The sequence below is a fragment of the Manis pentadactyla genome, chromosome X (genome assembly GCF_030020395.1).
Source record: "Manis pentadactyla isolate mManPen7 chromosome X, mManPen7.hap1, whole genome shotgun sequence".
Lineage (NCBI taxonomy): Eukaryota > Metazoa > Chordata > Mammalia > Pholidota > Manidae > Manis > Manis pentadactyla.
The window spans coordinates 53,917,703-53,936,278 of NC_080038.1; the positions used below are offsets into that span (position 1 = coordinate 53,917,703).

The 18,576-nt window shown below is 36.3% G+C and overlaps 1 pseudogene; it reads left to right on the plus strand.

Moving 5' to 3' along the window:
- Positions 1–900: 900 nt before the first annotated feature.
- On the plus strand, positions 901–1,625 carry LOC130681785 (ras-related protein Rab-27A-like; annotated as a pseudogene).
- The last annotated feature ends 16,951 nt before the right edge of the window (positions 1,626–18,576 follow it).

The following is an 18,576-nucleotide window of genomic DNA, read 5'->3' on the forward strand; positions in this document are numbered from 1 at the left end:
CTCAACACAGTGTATATGTCGCTTCTCCACAAACTGATCTGTAGGTTTAATGCTGTTCCCAACAAAAGCCCAGCAAACTCTTTTGTAGAAATAAACAAGTTTATTCTAAAATTTATATGGAAAGGTATTGTCTCTGAAATAAGCAAAACAATCTTGAAAAAGAAGAATAAGGTGGTAGGACTCACTCTATATTCAGTATTGCTTAAAGTTACAGTACTCATGACAACATGCCATTAATAGAGGAATAGAGATACAGATCAATGGAATAAATTAGAAGATCTAGAAATAGCCCCACAAAGTACTCCAGCTGATTTTTCACAAAGGTGTAAAGAAATTCAATGAAGAAAGGGTAGACTTTTGAATGAACAGAGCTGGAGAAATTAGATATCTTTAGGGCCAAAAAACAAATGAACCTCAACATAAACCCCATAACTTATATAAAAATTGACTCAAAATTTATCTGAAACTTAAATGTAAAGCATTATTAAAGTATGAAACCTTTAGAAAAAACAGAAATTTGGGGGGCTTATAAGTATGTGAAGAGTTCTTTGAATTGATACTTAATGCACAGTACATAAAAGGAAAAATTGATATGTTGGGCCTCACTAAAATAAAACATTTTGTTTTGTGTAAGAACTTGTAAAGGATATGAAAAGACAGGGTTTTCAAAGTTGATGGAGTGAAGTGCTTTTCAAAAGACTCTTTTGAGAAACTTTTATAAGTAGGTGACTCTGACTTTAACATTTATTTTCAAATTAGACAAAAAGTAACCTTTTTTGAAGAGGACATATGATTGGAAGTTGCCTTATTGTTGAAGTGTTGGGAACTCGAGTCTCTAAAGTTTTAGAAAAACAACCAACAATTTATACTTTGTCAAGGTGAGCCATTGAGGTTTTCATTATGTCTGTTGGAGACTATGATTACCTCATCAAGTTATCAGCTCTGGCCAGTTCTGGAGTAGGGAAGACCAGTGTACTTTACCAGTACATAGATGGTATATTGAAATCCAAATTTATCACAAGAGTGAACATGGATTTCAGGGAAAAGAGAGTGTATACAGAGCCAATAGGCAAGATGGAGCTATTGGCAGAGGCCAGAGAATCCACCTGCAATTGTGGGACACAGAATCCACCTGCAATTGTGGGACACAGCAGGGGAGGAAACAGCATTTTTTGGAGTTGCCATAGGGTTTCTTCTGTTTTTTTGATCTGACAAAAGAGCAAAGTTTTCTCAATGTCCAAAACTGGATAAGCCAACTACAAGTGCATACAATATTGTGAAAACCCAGACATAGTGTTATGCTGAAATAAGAGAGAAATGGAGGACCAGAAAGTAGTGAAAGATGAGGAAGTCAGATAACCTGTTGGAGAGAAATATGGAATCTCCTATTTTGAAACTTAAGGGACAACATAAACCAAGCAATCAAGATACTCTTGGACCTGATAATGAAGTGAATGGAACAATGTGTGGACAAGTCCTGGATTCCTTAAACAGTGGTGTGATCTAATGGTCACATCTCTAAAGATCAGTTAAATGAAGAAAAGGAGAATGGGTATGTGGCTTTGAAAAGTCAAGGAAGCTATATAATATTTCAAGTGTCCCATGTCTGTATTCTTTGTGGGTGATGCATGGCACAGAGAGATTAACAGGCATTGTGTACAGTTCCTCTCACCATCCCAATTAGACCTATCAATAAAGCATGCAGCTTTAAAAGTAATTTTCTGCAGCTTGTATTTCTTTAAGATTTAGCCTGAGAGTTAAGAGAAATATTTCACATAACCAAAAGTGTTTTATAAAACTTTAGTCCATGGCACTAGGTCATTCAAGGATTCAGGTTTTTATAGCCACAGAAGAGAGCATTTGTTATGTAGAATATCTGAAAATACCATCACCTGTCTCAACAAAGACAGGCTCAGATTTTCACATTCAAGATCTTAGATGCAATTATAAAACTATCCATCATTAATTGAGATTTTAAAAAACCCTACTTGTACCATAGGTAGCCTTCTAAAATGCCATCTAAACCAAGCATTTGGTTGTTAAACAAGAATAAGCACAAACATCAGTTCAATGTCCTTGAGTATTAATTTAGGTAAGCATTCTCTTTAAAATGAATATGGACAAATTATGACCAGATCTATAGACCCTGGATAAACTGGATTGACCAATTATTCATTCACTGTGACTCTTGTGGGTGGAAAAGGGATTGGGGGTGAGGATAGAGGTGGCTTATTGAAGTGTGAACAATTAAAATAGGGCTTTTGGCTTCCCGCTATATTCCCATTGCTTTGAAGGGTCAAGGAAGTAGACTTTATGGCTTTAGGTCACAGTGGTCTGTGCATTTTTACTTGGCTTACATGCTGGCCACATGAAACACAGCTGTTGCTTAGGCTGGTTATTTGTGATAAGTAAACATTTAGCTTCTTTTTCTGCAAGTTTATAATGTCATTTTGGCATCCTCAGATTGCAGTTTCAATTAGCTTGTGAACTACTGGTCTTCTGTCTTCACCATCAGGTTCTGTATTGTTGATGTTTGCAACTCATTTTATTTTTATATTGGTGGACTTAAAGGAATTGTATTTTAATTACATAAAATGTCTGTTTGCTATTTGGTGGAAGATAGATGTTTATATGTAAGCAGTTATATTTGCACTTTTCTTCAATATAATAAAAATGCAGTGTTCTGTATCCAGTATTTTTAGTTGAGATGATGGGCATTTATTATATTTGATGGGTCTCACCAAGGTCATGTATTCTTCTGCATAAACCAAATGTCTTCACAGTGAATTAAAAGTGGTTTTAAAATATGCTTCACAGCAGTAATTTAATTTATTTAAATTTTTTTACTGTAGTATAGTTGATATACAACATTACATTATTTCAAGTCTACAACATAGTGATTTGACAGAGCTAACACAGAGCTAGTGAAGTTACTATCTGCTACCATAAAGTTATTACAGAATTATTGACTATAATCTCTAAGCTGTACTTTCCTTCCCATGACTAATTATTATTATGATTGAGATTTTGTGCCTCTTCATACTTTTCATCTATTTCACCCACCCACCACAATCCCTACCCCATGGTAATCACCAGTCACTTCTCAGTGTCTATGAGTCTGTGCTGTTTTGTTAATTTTTATTTTAGAGTCCACATGTAAGTGAAATCACATAGTATTTGTATTTCTCACCTGGCTTACTGCACTTAGCATAATAGTCTCCAAGTCCATCCATGTTGTTACCAATGGCAGGATTTCTTTTTCTATGACTAAATAATATTCCATGTATGTATGTACAAATATTCTTTATCCATTCATCTATTGATGGACACTGTGATTACTTCTATATCTTGACTATTGTAAATAATGTGGCAACAAACAGAAGACTGCATATACCTTTTTGTTTATCTTCTTTGTTTATTTATTTATTTATTCATTTTATTATCATTAATCTACAACTACATGAATAACATTATGGTTACTAGACTCCCCCCTTCACCAAGTCCCCCCCCACAAACCCCATTACACATATACCTTTTTGAATAAAAGATTTCATTTTCTTTGGGTAAATTCCTAGAAGTGGAATTACTGGGTCATATGGATTTCTATTTTTAGCATTTTGAGGAACTTCCATACTGCATTCTATAGTAGCTTCACCAATTTACAGTACCACCAACAGTGTAGGAGGAATCGCTTTGCTCCACATCCTTGCCAACACTTGTTATTTCTTGTCTTTTGAATAGTGGCCATTAAAACTGGTGTGAGGTGATACCTCATTGCGGTTTTGATTTGCATTTCTCTGATAATTTTTGATGTGCAGAATGTTTTCAAATGCCTGTTTTCCACCTCTGTGTCTTCTTTGGAAAACTACCTATTTGGGTCTTCTGCCCATTTTTAAATTGGGTTATTTGATTTTTTAGTGTTGAGTTGTATTGGTTCTTCATATACTTTGGGTATTAGCCCCTTATCAAGTAAGTCATTTGCAAATATGTTCTCCCATACAGTAGGCTGCATTTTATTTGTTGATGTTTTTTTGTGCAGGAGCTTTTTAGTTTTTAGTTCTAATGGTTCAATTTTGCTTTTGTTTCCCTTGCCCTGGGAGATGATGTATCACAAAAAAATTGCTCATGCTTATGTTCAAGAATTTTGGCTGTTTTCTTCTAAGAATTTTATGATTTCATGCCCTTTAATCCATTTGAGTTTACTTTTGTTTTTGGTGTTAGAAAGTGAACTGGTTTGATTCTCTTGCATGTAGCTGTCCAGTCATCCTAACACCATTTATTGAAGAGACTGCCTTTTCCACACTGTGTATTCTTGCCTCCTTTGTCATATAATTGACCATATATGCATAGGTTTATTTCTGGGCTCTCTATTCTGTTACACTGATCTATGGGTCTATTCTTGAGACACTACCATACTGTTTTAATCCCTGTAGCTTAGTAGGATAGCTTGAAATCTAGTAAGATGATATCCCAGTTCATTCTTTCTCATAATTGCATTGGATATTCAGACTTTTTTGTGGTTCCATATAAATTTTAGAATTCTCTGCTCTAGTTCATTGAAAAATACCATTGGTATTTTGAAGGGGATTGCATTGAATTTCTTAATTGCTTCAGGCCTGGTGGTCATTTTGACAGTATTAATTCTTCTTATCCATAAGCATGGGACAAATTTCCACTTATTTATATCTTCTTCAGTTTCTTTTATCAGTGTATTATAGAGTACATATTTTTCACCTCTTTTGGTAGGTTTATTCCTATATACTGTATATTTTGATGCAATTATAAATGGAATTGTTTTCTTTATTTCTGTCAATAGTACATTAATAGTATATAGGAATTCAATTGATTACTGTATATTGACTATTTTACAACTTTACTGAATCCAGTTATTAGTTCTAATAATTTCTTGGTGAGTCGTTAGGGTTTTCTATATATAGTATCATGTTATCTGCAAGTAGTGACAGTTTTTCTTCCTACTATTTTGGATGCTTTTTATTTTTCTGTATTATCTGATTGCCATGGATATATATACCAGTACTATGTTGAATAAAAATGGTGAGAATAGACATTCCTTGCCTTTTTCCTGATCACAGAGGAAAAGATTTCAGCTTTTCATTATTGAGTATGATACAAGCTGAGGGTTTGTCATGTATGGCCTTTATTATGTTGAGGTATGCTCCCTTATACCCACCAACAAAATGTTTTTCTTATGAATGAATGTTAAATTTAGTCAAATATATTTTCAGCATCTATTGAGATGATCATATGATTTTTATCCTTTCTTTTGTTAAAGTGGTGTCATGTTTATTGATATATTAATATTGTACCATCTTTGCATCCCTGGGATAAATCCCACTTGGTCTTTGATGGATGATCCTTTTGATGCATTTTTGAATTCAGTTTGCTAATATTTTGTTGAGGATTTTTACGTTTATGTTCTTCAGGAGTATTAGTCTATAATTTTCTGTTTTTGTATAGTCATTCTCCGGTTTTGATAGAGAGCTGCTGGCCTCATAGAATGTGTTTGGAAATATTCCCACATCTTCTATTTTTGGAATGCTTTAAGAAGGATGTATTTTAGCTTTTTTAAATGTTTGGTAAAATTTAGCTGTGAAGCCATCTGATCTTGGACAATTGTTTGTTGGGAGTATTTTGATTACCAGTTCCATTTCATTACTGGTGATTTGTTCAGATTTTCTGTTTTTTCCTTGATCACTCTTGGACCATTGTACATTTTTAAGAATTTTTCCATTTCTTCTAGGTTGTCTAATTTATTCTCACATAATTTTGTAAGAATTCTCTAATCAGTCTTTGAATTTCTGTAATGTCATTTGTAACTTCTTTCCATATCTGATTTTGTTCATTTGTGTACTCTTTTTTTCTTGATAAGTCTGGCTAAGGATTTGTCTATTTTGTTTTTTGTCTCAAAGAACCAGCTCTTTTTTCCTTTCATTTTTTCTATTGTTTTCTTTTACTCTATTTTAGTTATTTCTCCTCTGATCTTTACTATGTCCCTCTTTCTACTAAATTGGGCTTTGCTTATTTTTCTTTGTCTTGTTTAGTTGTGAGGTTCAATTGTTTATTTGTGATTCCTCTTGCTTCTTGAGGTAGGCCTGTATTGCTATCTACTTCCCTCTTAGAACCACTTTTGCAGAGTTCCACCTAGTTTGAACTGTTGTGTTTCTATCTTCATTTGTCTCCATGTATTGTTTGATTTCCTCTCTGATTTGTTCACTGATCCACTGATTTTTAAGAAGCATGTTGTTTGGCCACCATGTGTTTGTGGGGTTTTATTTTTGTTTTCTTCACATAATTAATTTCTACTTTCATACCATTGTGATCTGAAAAAATATTTGATACAATTTAAAACTTTTTGAATTTATTGAGACTCCTTTTACGTCCTTATATGTTCTCTATTCTGGAGAACATTCCATGTGCACTTGAGAATGTTTCCTACTGCTTTTGGGTGGAATGTTTTGTACCTATCTTTAAAGTCCATTTAGTCTAATGTGTCATTCAATGTAACTGCTTATTTTCTGTCTGGATGATCTATCCATTGATGTAAGAGGGCGTGTTAAAACCCTCTGAAATTACTGTGTTGCAGTCTATTTCTCTATTAGTTTTGTTAGTATTTCCTTTATAAATTTAGGTGCTCATGTTCCATGAATAGAAATTTAATTTTGTTATATCACTTTGTTGGTCTAATCAATTTATCATTATGTAATGCCTTTCATTCTTTTTATTGAAGTGTCACTAATATGTCCTATAATGGTTTCAAAAAAAACCATTGTTCAAAAGTTATCCATATTATTAAATCCTCACATCTACTAGTGTAGTTACTATCTGCCAACATAGAAAGATGTTACAAAATCACTGACTATATTCTCCATGCTATACTACTAACCCCATGACCAATGTATATGATGACTGAGATTTTTGTGCCCCTTTATCCCCCTCACCATCCCCACCCACTCACCTAACTTGTTTCCCATGGTGTCCACTAGTCACTTCTCAGTGTCTATGAGTCTACTGCTGTTTTGCTACTTCTGTTTTTCTTTGTTTTTATATTCCACAATTAAGTGAAATAATATAGTATCTGTCTTTCTCCACCTAACTTATTTCCATGAGCATAATATCCTTTAGATCCATCAATGTTTTTGCAAATGGTAGAATTTCTTTTCTTGTCATGGCTGAATAATATTCCATTGTGTATATGTACCACATCTTCTTTATCTATTCATCTATCCATAGACACTTAGTTTGCTTCCATATTCTGCTATTGTAAATAATGCAGAGGTAAATATAGGGATGTATATATTTTTTTGCTTCAGGAATTTTGTTGGCTTCAGATAATTCCAAGAAGTTCAATGACTGGGTCAAATGGTATTTCCATTTTCAGTTTTTTGAGGAACCTCAATACTGCTTTCCACAGTGGTTGTACCAGTTTACATTCCAACCAACAGTGTAGAAGAGTTCCTATTTCTCCATATCCTCAACACTTGTTATTTCTCTTTCAGATAGTAGCCATTCTAACTGCTTTGAGGTGATATCTCATTGCGGTTTTGATTTGCATTTCCCTGATGATTAGTGATGTGGAGCATGTCTTCACGTGCCTGTTGGCTGTCTATATTCTTTTTTTCTTGAAGTATAATTGATATACAATCTTATATTAGTTTCAAGAATACAACACAGTGAATTTTTTCTTTTGACTGCAGTATCATTCATATAAAATCTCATAATGGTTTCAAACATACAACAGAGTTGTTTGACAGTTACCCATATTATTAAATCCTCATCCTCACTAGTAGAGCTACTATCTGTCAACATAGGAAGACATTACGGAATCACTGACCATATTCTCCATGCTATACTATGATTGAGAACTTTTGTAACCCTTTATAAACCTCACCCTGCCCACCCACTCACCCCAAGTCTTCTCCCATGATAACCACCAGTCACTTCTCAGTGTTTATGATTCTATTGCTATTTTGCTCATGTGATTTTTCCTTGCTTTTATATTCCACATACAAATGAAATCATATGGTATTTGTCTTTCTCCTCCTGGCTTATATCACTTAGCATAATACTTTCTAGATCCATCCATGTTGTTGAAAATGGCAGGCTTTCTTTTTTATGGCTGAATAATATTCCATTGTGTGTATGTACCAATTCTTTTCACATTCTTCTATTGATGGACAGTTAGGTTGCTTCCATATCTTGGCTATTGTAAATAATGTGGCAATAAACATACAGGTGCATATACCTTCAAATTAGGGATCCTTGCCTTGTTGCTGATCTTAGAGAAAAACCTTTCAGCTTTTCAACACTATATGATATTAGCTGTGGCTTTGTCACACATGGCCTTTATTATATTAAGATATATATCTTCTATTCCCATTTTTTGAGAGTTATCATGAATGGATATTGAATTTCACCAAATGCTTTTTCAGCATCTATTGAGATGATCATGTGTATTTTATCTTTCTTTCTGTTAATGTGGTACATAATAGCAATTGATTTATAAATATTAAATCATCCTTGCATCCCCAGAAAAAAATCCCACTTGGCCATGATGGTTGATCCTTTTGATGTATTTTTTAATTCCCTTTGCTATTATTTTGTTGAGGATTTTGGCATCTCTGTTTATCAAGGATATTGGTCTATAATTTTCTTTTTTTTTTGTAGTGCCTTTGTCTGGTTTTGGTATTACAGTGATGCTGGCCTGATTGAATGAGATTGGAAGTATTCCTCTTTTTGGAATTCTTTAAGAAGAATGGGTATTATCTCTTCTTTCAATATTTGTTTGAATTCTGCTCTGAAGCCATTTGGTCATGGACTTTTGTTTGTTGGGATTTTTATGATTACCTATTCTATTTTATTGCTGGTGATTGGTCTGTTCAGATTTTCTGTTTCTTCCTGAGTCAGTCTTGGAAGGTTGTAACTTTCTAGGAATTTGTCCATTTCTTCTATGTTTTCTAATTTATTGGCATGTAACTTTTCATAGCATTCTCTAATAATTTTTTGTATTTCTCAGGTATCCATTGTGACTATTCCTTCATCATTTCTTATTTTATTTGTGTACTTCTCTATTTCTTGATGAGTCTGGCTCAGGGTTTATCTATTTTTTTTTTTTGAAAGAATCAGCTCTTGGTTTCATTGATTTTTTTCCTATTGTTTTATTCTTCTCTATTTTATTTATTTCTGCTCTGGTCTTTATTTTGTCCCTCTTATACTAACTTTTGGGTTCATTTGTTCTTCTTTTTCTAGTTTCTTTAATTGTTAGTTAAGACTGTTTGTGTTGGAGATTGTTCTTCTTTCTTGAGGTAGGCCCATACTGCTATGGACTCTCCTCTTAGGATGACCTTTGTGGCATCCTACAAATATTACACAGTTGTATTTTTGTTTTCATTTATCCCCATGTATTGGTTGACTTATGTTTTAATTTGGTCATTGATCCACTGATTTTTTTACAGGCATGCTGTTTAGCCTCCATGTGCTTTTAGGCATTTTTTCTTCATATAATTTATTTCTAGTTTTATACCATTGTTTTCTGAGAAGTTGCTTGATACAATTTCAATCTTTCTTAATTTATTGAGGCTCCTTTTGTAGCCTAGTATGTGGTTTATTCTGGAGAATGTTCCATATGCACATTTTGAGAAAAATGTGTATCCTGCTGCTTTTGTGTAGAGTGTTCTATAGATATCTGTTAAGTCCGTTTGATCTAATGTGTTGTTCAGTGCCACTCTTCCCTTATTTATTTGCTGTCTGGTTGGTCTGTCTATTGCTATGAGTGGTGTGATTAAGTCACCTAAAATGAATGTGTTGCAATCTATTTCCCCCATTTGTTGTTAGTATTTGTTTTACATATATATGTGCTCCTCTGTTGGGAGCATAGGTATTTATAATGGTTATATCCCCTTATTGGACTGTTCCCTTTATCACTGTGTAATGTCCTTCTTTGCTACTTTGTTCTGAAATCTATTTGTCTGATACAAGTACTGTTACTCCTCCTTTTTTCCCCCTATTGTTTGCATGAACTATCTTCTTCCATTCCTTCCCTCTTAGTCTGTGTATGTCTTTGGGTCTGAAATGAGTCTCTTGTAGGCAGAATATAGATGGGTCTTATTTCTTTATCTGTGCACCTCCATGGCCTGAGGGACTATCTCCTTCCCCAGATTGGAGGAGTTTTCAACAATTATTTCCTCAAAGAGACTTTCTACTGCTTTGTCTCTCCCTTCTCCTTCTGGTACCCCAATTATGCAAATATTTTTTCATTTGGATTGGTCACACAGCTCTCTTATTATTTTTTAATTCCAAGAGATCCTTTTATCTCTCTGTTTCTCAGCTTTGTTGTGTTCCTATTTTCTACTTTCCATGTCACTGATTATCTCCTATACTTGCAGCAAACTATTATTTATTCCCTTCATTGTATATTTCATGTCAGTTACTGTGTTCTTCAGCTCTGTGCAGTTTTCTTTCAGCTCTTGTATCTCTTTGTTGAAGTCCTCCCTGAGATTTTCAATACTGTTCTGCACATTAGTGAGCATTTTATTATTTTACTTTGAAATCCTTAACATGAAGATAGGTGATCTCCATTTCATTTAGCCTTCTCTCTGGTGTGCTATCCTATAGTTTTGTTTGGAACATATTCCTCTACCTCCTCATTTTGTCAAGGTTTCTGTTTCTTCCTTTGTATTACATGGATCTGGAATGCTTCCTAGTCTAGAGAGTAATGGCTTCATGAAGAAGTCATCCTGTGGTGCCCAGAAGCACAAGACTCTTTACTCTCAAGTGCCTGGTTATACTTTGTGGCGAAGACCTGGTTGCTTTTGGTGGAAAGGGAGCAGGGCCAGCTTTCTGTCTGTCTGCCAGAAGTGGCCTCAACCTCTGATGCTAGTAGTTTGCCTCAATCAGCCCTTCTTAATCAGAGCAGTGGTTTCTGCTTGGATCATTGTGGGAGGGGATGCGCTCTGCCTTCCCTGCAGTAATGTTGGGGCTGTAGGATTAATGGGGAATATGCAGGGCATTTGCATAGCTCTGGGACAGGTTCACATCATGGAAAGTCACATGGGCACCCCCTGGCCTGGTGTCAGAGAAATGCACAACACCTGACATTGCCTCCTGCAGGGAGGAAGGAGCACTGAGACCTGGCTCCTGCAGTTGCCTCTCCAGTTGGGTTTATACAAGATTTAGAAAGCTGGGAATGTTTCCCTGTGCCTGCCAGATGACACAGTCTGATGCTGCTGGGCTTAGTGGACTGGCATACAGGTGATGTGCAAGGAAGTGCCTCATGGGTGAGCTGCTATTAAGGGGAATGGAGCTTCAGGGTTTCTGGAGAGTGCCTGACATCTAGGGCTAAGGGAGGGCTGGCAGGTATCACCCACATTCTCTTTCTCCTGTGAAGAGGGTTCTGCCCAAACCCCACCCCTCTGGTACCTCTCCCACTGCTGGAAAATCTTTCAAACTGCTCCCTCTCTTTTGGGTCTCAGTGGGACCTGTGGAGTGTGACTGTCCTCCACAAGTGGCTGGAGACTCAGTCTTCCAGAGTGTTCCTACTGTCACCGCTGTCCAGCCCTGCTAATCACCAGAGCCCAATACAGTGTGAACTCATGTTCCTAGAGCATATCTCCAGGGACAGATGTGCAGAATTCCTGGGTGCCTATCCCCTCCCCAAACTGTTCCTCTTCCTCCTGCCTATGGGATGGGGTGGGGTAAAGTCTTGGGTACCATGACTGCTGCTCTTCCAATTTACATTTTTGAGTGGTCTTTTCTTATTCACAATGTGTAGGTGGTCCGTTCTGCAGTCTACATTTCTTTCACTGGTTTGGTTCTATTTGCTATAGTTGTTTATTTGGTGTGTGTGGTGGGGGAAGGAGGTTTTACCTTGTTTTCCAACTCCACCAACTTTTTTCTGTTCAATTTGAACATGTTTTCTTGTACTTAGTGCAACTAGTAGTCCTTCATCAATGAGTTGGTTGTACTTTACTCTGCACATTTCACTATTGGGGTGTCTGTTTTTCTTATTAGTCTGTACAATTTCTTTGGTTATTAGTAATATTACTGCTTTCATTTTATTTATTTTTTTATTTTTTATGCTTAAATACATGATTTATTTCATCCTTCTTTTTTTATATACTACCTACAAAACAATTTGAGCGGTTAGATAGCTTTATCAATAAAGAAGATAGTATCCTCAGAGACTACCTCATCATTATTATTATTATTTATTTTATTTATTTTTAATTTTTTTGAAGAACATTATGTTTACAAGGCTCTCCCCTATACCAAGTCGCCCCCACAAACCCCATTGCAGTTACTTTCCATCAGCGTAGCAAAATGTTGCAGAATCACTACTTGTCTTCTCTGTGATGCAAAGCCCTCCCCTTCTCCCACCAGCACCTTATACATGCTAATCATAATACCCCCTTTCTTCTTCGCTGCCTTTACTCCCCCTACCCTCCCATTCTCCCCAGTCTCTTTCCCTTTGGTAACTTTTAATCCATTCTTGGGTTCTGTGATTCTGCTGCTGTTTTGTTCCTTCAGTTTTTCTTTTGTTCTTATACTCCAGAGATGAGTGAAATAATTTGGTATTTGTTTTTCTCCTCTTGGCTTATTTCATTGAACATAATACCCTCTAGCTCCATGCATATTGTTGCAAATTGTAGGATTTGTTTTCTTCTTATGGCTAAATAGTATTCCATTGTGTATATGTACCACATCTTCTTTATCCATTCATCTACTGATGGACACTTAGGTTGCTTCCATTTCTTGCCTATTGTAAATAGTGCTGAAATAAACATAGGGGTGCATCTGTCTTTTTCAAACTGGAGTGCTGCATCCTTAGGGTAAATTCCTAGAAGTGGAATTCCTAGATCAAATGGTAAGTCTATTTTGAGCATTTTGAGGAACCTCCATATTGCTTTCAACAATGGTTGAACTAATTTACATTCCCACTAGCAGTGTAGGAGATTCCCCTTTCTCCGCAACCTCTCCAACACTTGTTGTTGTTTGTCTTTTGGATGGTGGCCATCCTTACTGGTGTGAGGTGATATCTCATTGTGGTTTTAATTGGCATTTCTCTGATAACTAGTGATGTGGAGCATCTTTTCATGTGTCTGTTGGCCATCTGAATTTCTTCTTTGGAGAACTGACTGTTCAGCTCCTCTGCCCAGATTTAACTGGATTATTTGCTTTTTGTTCGTTGAGGAGCATGAGCTCTTTATATTTTTTGGATGTCAAGCCTTTATCGGATCTGTAATTTACAAATATATTCTCCCATACTGTAGGGTACCTTTTTGTTCTATTGATGGTGTCCTTTGCTGTACAGAAGCTTTTCAGCTTGATATAGTCCCACTTGTTCATTTTTGCTTTTGTTTTCCTTGCCTGGGGAGATATGTTCATGAAGAAGTTGCTCATGTTTATGTCCAAGAGATTTTTGCCTATGTTTTGTTCTAAGAGTTTTATGGTTTCATGACTTACATTCAGGTCTTTGATCTATTTTGAATTTACTTTTGTGTGTGGGGTTAGACAGTGATCCAGTTTCATTCTCTTACATGTAGCTGTCCAGTTCTGCCAGCACCATCTGTTAAAGAGACTGTCATTTCCCCATTGTATGTCCATGGCTCCTTTATCGAATATTAATTGACTATATACCTTTGGGTTAATGTCTGGAGTTTCTAATCTGTTCCACTGGTCTGTGGCTCTGTTCTTGTACCAGTACCAAATTGTCTTGATTACTATGGTTTTGTAGTAGAGCTTGAAGTTGGGGAGTGAGATCCCTCCCACTTCATTCTTCCTTCTCAGGATTGCTTTGGCTATTCGGGGTCTGTGGTGTTTCCATATGAATTTTTGAACTATTTGTTCCACTTCGTTGAAGAATGTTGTTGGAAATTTGATAGAGATTGCATCAAATCTGTATATTGCTTTGGGCAGAATGGCCATTTTGAAGATATTAATTCTTCCCAGCCAAAAGTATGGGATGAGTTTCCATATGTTAGTGTCCTCTTTAAATTCCCTGAAGAGTGTCTTACAGTTTTCAGGGTATAAGTATTTCACTTCTTTGGTAAGGTTTATTCCTAGGTATTTTATTCTTTTTGATGCAATTGTGTTCCTGATTTCTCTTTCTATTGGCTCATTGTTAGTGTATAAGAAAGCCACAGATTTCTGTGTGTTAATTTTGTATCCTGCAACTTTGCTTTATTCTGATATCAGTTCTAGTAGTTTTGGAGTGGAGTCTTCAGGGGTTTTTATGTACAATATCATGTCATCTGCAAATAGTGACAGTTTGACTTCTTCTTTACCAATCTGGATTCCTTGTATTTCTTTGTTTTGTCTAATTGCCATGGCTAGGACGTCCAGTACTATGTTAAATAACAGTGGGGAGAGTGGGTATCCCTGTCTTGTTCCTGATCTCAGAGGAAAAGCTTTCAGCTTCTCGCTGTTAAGTATGATGTTGGCTCTGGGTTTATCGTATATGGCCTTTATTATGTTGAGGTACTTGCCCTTTATACACATTTTGCTGAGAGTTTTTATCATGAATCGATGTTGAATTTTGTAGAATGCTTTTACAGCATCTATGAAGATGATCATGTGGTTTTTGTCTTTCTTTTTGTTCACATGTTGTATGATCTTGATGGATTTTTGAATGTTGTACCATCCTTGCATCCCTGGGTTGAATCCCACTTGGTCGTGGTGTATGATCCTTTCGATATATTTTTGAATTCGGTTTGCTAATATTTTATTGAGTATTTTTGCATCTACGTTCATCAGGGATATTGGTCTGTAATTTTCTTTTTTGGCAGGGTCTTTGCCTGGTTTTGGTATTAGGGTGATGTTGGCTTCATAGAATGAGTTTGGGAGTATTCCCTCCTCTTCTATTTTTTGGAAAACTTTAAGGAGAATGGGTATTATATCTTCTCTGTATGTCTGATAAAATTCTGAGGTAAATCCATCTGGCCCAGGGTTTTTTTTTCTTGCATAGTTTTTTGATTACCTCTTCAATTTCTTTGCTGTTAATTAGTTTGTTTAGATTTTGTGTTTCTTCCTTGGTCAGTCTTGGAAGGTTGTATTTTTCTGCAAAGTTGTCCGTTTCTTCTAGGTTTTCCAGCTTCTTAGCATATAGGTTTTCATAGTAATCTCTAATAATTCTTTGTATTTCTGTTGGGTCGGTCATGATGTTTCCTTTCTCATTTCTGATTCTGTTGATGTGTGTTGATACTCTTTTTCTCTTAATAAGTCTGGCTCGAGGCTTATCTATTTTGTTTATTTTCTCTAAGAACCAGCTCTTGGTTTCATTGATTTTTCTATTGTTTTATTCTTCTCAATTTTGTTTATTTCTTCTCTGATCTTTATTATCTCCCTCCTTCTGCTGACTTTAGGCCTCATTTGTTCTTCTTTTTGCAATTTTGATAACTTTGTTGTTAGACTATTCATTTGGGTTTGTTCTTCCTTCTTTAAATAAATATGCCTGGATCGCTATATACTTTCCTCTTAAGACTGCTTTCGCTGCGTCCCACAGAAGTTGGGGCTTTGTGTTGTTTTTGTCATTTATTTCCATATATTGCTGGATCTCCATTTTAATTTGGTCATTGATCCATTGACTATTTAGAAGCGTGTTGTTAAGCCTCCATGTATTTGTGAGCCTTTTTGATTTCTTGGTACAATTTATTTCTAGTTTTATACCTTTGTGGTCTGAAAAGTTGGTTGGTAGGATTTCGATCATTTGGAATTTGCTTAGGCTCTTTTTGTGGCCTAGTATGTGGTCTATTCTGGAGAATGTTCCATGTGCACTTGAGAAGAATGTGTATCCTGTTGCTTTTTGGTGTAGAGTTTTATAGATGTCTATTAGGTCCATCTATTCTAGTGTGTTGTTCAGTGCCTCTGTGTCCTTACTTATTTTCGGTCTGGTGGATCTGTTCTTTGAAGAGAATGGTGTGTTGAAGTCTCCTAAAGTGAGTGCATTGCAGTCTATTTCCTCCTTTAGTTCTGTTAGTATTTGTTTCACATATGTTGGTGCTCCTGTGTTGGGTGCATATATATTTATAATGGTTATATCCTCTTGTTGGACTGAGCCCTTTATCATTATGTAATGTCCTTCTTTATCTCTTGTTACTTTCTTTGTTTTGAAGTCTATTTTGTCTGATACTAGTACTGCAACTCATGCTTTTTTCTCCCTATTGCTTGCATGAAATATCTTTTTCCATCCCTTGACTTTTAGTCTGTGCATGTCTTTGGGTTTGAGGTGAGTCTCTTATAACCAGCTTATAGATGCGTCTTGTTTTTTTATCCATTCAGTGACTCTATGTCTTTTGATCGGTGCATTCAGTCCATTTACATTTAGGGTGATTATTGAAAGGTATGTACTTATTGCCATTTCAGGCTTTAGATTCGTGGTTACCAAAGCTTCCAGGTTACTTTCCTTACTATCTAAGAGTCTAACTTAACTCACTAAGTATGCTGTTACAAACACAATCTAAAGGTTCTTTTCTATTTCTCCTCCTTTTTTTCCTCCTTCATTCTTTATATATTAGGTATCAGATTCTATACTTTTTCTCTATCCCTTGATTGGCTTTGGGGATGGTCAATTTAATTTTGCATTTTCCTTGCAATCAGCTGCTCCACCCTCCCCACCATGATTTTACTACCTCTGGTGACAGCTATCCAACCCTAGGAACACTTCCATCTATAGCAGTCCCTCCAAAATAGACTGCAGAGGTTGTTTGTGGGAGGTAAACTCTCTCAGCTTTTGCTTATCTGGAGATTGTTTAATTCCTCCTTCAAATTTAAATGATAATCCCGCCGGGTAAAGTAATCTTGGTCCCAGGCCCTTCTGCTTTATGGCATTAAATACATCATGCCACACCCTTCTGGCTTGTAAGGTTTCTGCTGAGAAGTCTGTTGTTAGTCTGATGGGCTTTCCTTTTTATGTGATCTTATTTCTGCCTCTGGCTGTTTTTAACAGTCTGTCCTTATCCTTGATCTTTCCCGTTTTAATTACCATGGGTCTTGGTGTTGTGTTCCTTGGGTCCCTTGTGTAGGGGGATCTGTGGATCTCCATGGCCTGAGAGAATCTCCTTCCCCAGGTTGGGGAAGTTTTCAGCAACTACCTCCTCAAAGACACTTTCTATCCCTTTTTCTCTCTTCTTCTTCTGGTATCCCTATAATGTGAATATTGTTCCTCTTGGATTGGTCACACAGTTCTCTCAATATTCTTTCATTTTTAGAGATCCTTTTTTCTCTCTGTACCTCAGCTTCTTTGTATTCCTCTTCTCTAGTTTCTATTTCATTTATTGTCTCCTCCACCATATCCAACCTGCTTTTAATACTTTCTTTAATGATGGGATGCCTGACCTGAATTCATTCCTGAGTTCTTGGATGTCTTTACTTACCTCCATTAGGATGTTGGTTATTTTTATTTTGAATTCCCTTTCAGGAAGACTCATGAGGTCCATATCATTTAAATCTTTTTCGGGAGTTGTATTAACAATTTTACTCTGGACCAGGTTCCTTTGGCGTTTCATGTTTGTATATGGTGCACTCAGGTGTCCAGAAGCTCTGTTCTGGAGCTGCTGCACCCCTGAAGCATGTCAGGGGTTGCAGGGTTGAGGTACTGGGTGTAGAAAAGAGCTGTTCCCCGCCTCCTGACTCCTATGCCTGTCTCCACTGCCTGAGCCAGTTGGCCGGGCACACAGGTATAAGTTTTTGTCCCAGAGCAGCCAGATATGGATCCCTGCTTTCCACAAGCAGCCAGAATCCCAGTCTCCCCAGGAACTCTGCCTATATTAGCTTTCCAACCCGGTAGTCATGCGAGTCTCATGAAAGCACCATGAAATGTGGGTTTGTGCTCCCAGTGCAGATCTCTGGTACTAGGTATTCAGCAGACCCAAGCCTTCCACTCCTTTCCTGCTCCGTTTCTCTTCCTCCCATCAGTGAGCTGGGGTGGGGGAGGGGCTCGGGTCCCGCGCGGCCACAGCTCTGGTACGTTACCCCGTTTGCTGAGGTCTGCTCTTTTCTCCAGGTGTGTGCAGTCTGACACATCCTCTTTCCTGTTGCTCTCTCAGGATTAGTTGCGCCAATTAAATTTTCTAATTGTATCCAGTTTTAGGAGGAAGCCTCTGTCTCTCCTCTCATGCTGCCATCTTTTTTCTGCTTTCATTTTATTATATTGCAAATTTGTTTCTCTTATTGAAAATTTTCTTTTAACTTTATTAATGGTCTTATTTTCCACATTGAAATATTTGGTAAATATATAACCACATGTATTTGTCTTTTTCCTTTAGGATTTATGTGCTTCAGAAATTATTTTCATATCCTGAAGGTCATTTAACAGTTGCATACCTTTTCATGTTGCCTTAGATTTACTTTTTAACTTTAACATTTTATCTGTCTAAATTCTAGAATATTTTGTTGTAGTGAGGAAGATAAAGATCCATATTATTTTTTCTAAAAATAGTTATTGATTTTTTGCAACATGGTGTTTTTGAATAAAAACATTTTACTTGGGTTTAGAAATGACAACCTAATTATTAATGGATCATGTGTACATGGGGATATTTCTATACTATTTGTTTTATTCCA